Source organism: Amphimedon queenslandica, unplaced genomic scaffold, assembly GCF_000090795.2.
Source record: "Amphimedon queenslandica unplaced genomic scaffold, v1.1 AMPQUscaffold_13112, whole genome shotgun sequence".
Taxonomy (NCBI): Eukaryota; Metazoa; Porifera; class Demospongiae; order Haplosclerida; family Niphatidae; genus Amphimedon; species Amphimedon queenslandica.
In genome coordinates this window covers 14,675-16,609 of record NW_003546652.1, presented here as the reverse complement: position 1 = coordinate 16,609, position 1,935 = coordinate 14,675, and the positions used below count along the sequence as shown (strand labels likewise).

Here is a 1,935-nt window from a genome sequence, read left to right as displayed (position 1 = left end):
ATCTCTGTAGTTGTTCATTCAAATTTAGTACTTATATTTTTCATAACAAGTAATTGTGCATACCTACCTGCTGATACCGAACAACTGTCAGAATTGCACTGCTAACATACTTGAAAAAAATTATTTTTTATTATCCAACTTCTGTATTGCTAAATCTCTCATCCTGAAGTGGATCAAGTGAAAGGACTTTGCTTCATAAGCTGCTTCAATTGCATGCTTTCGCTGCATAGTAGTAGCAAATTATTTAAAATATTTTTTGGCAATTTAAAGAAATAAATAACACACAACAATGCAACAATGTTTGGTCATGCATATAATAGTCCTTTGCTCTTGATACTTCATAGCTTGAAACTTGAATTGAACTATAATCATACAGAGAAACATAAAATGGGAAATATATAATTGATCTTACTTCAATGAAATACTTGATGACGTCAGTACTGAAGCATAAGCTTGAGAGAGACAGAGACACTAAAGAGATAGAGAAAGGAAAATGGCAAAGAGAGGGAAGTGCACAGCAGTGAAGTGTAATGGTAAATCAGATTAAAGAGCAATGATTACTGTAATCAAGAGTAAAGCTGTAATGCTATTCAGTGCATATAAGCGTAGTAGCAATTACTTTATTTCATAAGCTATACTTAATGAATCAGTGACATACATGTAGGCCTGTGTGTAGCATACATTTTTTGATATGCATGTGCTAAATGTAAACATATTACACGTGTAGATGTAGAAAGGAATGCAGAGAGGAAGGAATGTAGGATAGGGTCATATAGGAGCAAAAATGAGAAAGGTGTATGCACTGTTAAAATGGTGAACACTATACTATAAACCTGTGGGAAACCCTGTGCATACCACTTTGGCAACATTTCATTTCTTTCCATTAGTGCGCAATGTCTTTGTCTACATGCATGGTCTTATTTGATCTCTCTTTCCCCTCTTAAGATGCCCTACATTATCTTTAGCAATCTTTCTGAATATAGTCTATTCTCATACAAATTCTACTCTCTTTATGGCTTTACTATTCTACACGTCTCTTTCTCTACTTTTAAAACTGCTCTATACAGTTTGACAAAACATCCTGTACTATTACATGTATGTCAAAAATTGCTAGAGGTGAATTTTCCTTTTAAATATTTTTGTCTGATACAAATACATGTTTTTGTGTTGTGTAGAAAGTTTGAGCTGAATCCAATTAAAATTGGACTTTTAATGAATTCATTAATTTGCTCAAAATTTGGACAAATATGCATGCAGTCTTCGACCAAGTTTCATAAAAAATGGCTAAAAGAGAATTCATCACTTTTATATTTTTTCTAATGCATATAGATGTTCCTAGTTTGAATAGAAAGTTTAAGCTGATTCTGATTAGAATTAGGTTTTTTTACAAATTTTTAAAGTTGCTCCAAATGCCATATACATGTACGAATGTCTGTACATGTACATACATGTGCTTTTCAACTCATGAAGAATACTGTTTAGCTCACTTAGCATGCTTAGTGGGAAACCCTGGGTATGTACTATAGGAAGGGTTAGAGACATAAAGAAAGAGCTTAATGTTAACAAGTTAATGACAGATAAATGCTACAAAGGGCATTGAATAATAGACAATATAGTAATTATAGTAATAAGGCATAATAATAGTAACAGTAATACACAAATATGACAAGCACTTACAGTGATCCATAATACTAAAGGTTCTTGAATAATATATATTGCTTAATGGTGACACAGTCAGGCCTGGGGTAATATGTAATAGTAACAGTAATTATTACAATTTTTCATGTAATAGTAATAGTAATAGTAATAGTAATAGGGCCTAAGTATAATAGTGTTAAATTAACATTGAGGACACTATAGATTATCTTTCACAATAAGCAATACCAATAATCCCAGTCGAATGGCTATTTGATATAGCTGGTAAAATATTTCAAC

General features: G+C 31.9%; 1 long non-coding RNA gene across 1 annotated transcript; it reads right to left on the bottom strand.

Moving 5' to 3' along the window:
* Nucleotides 1–240: 240 nt before the first annotated feature.
* On the bottom strand, nucleotides 241–1,152 carry LOC109585141 (uncharacterized). The gene is made up of 2 exons (XR_002186348.1): nucleotides 413–1,152; nucleotides 241–362 (listed from the first exon to the last, which is right to left on the bottom strand). It is a non-coding gene; the product is annotated as an uncharacterized LOC109585141 (long non-coding RNA).
* Nucleotides 1,153–1,935: the final 783 nt, after the last annotated feature.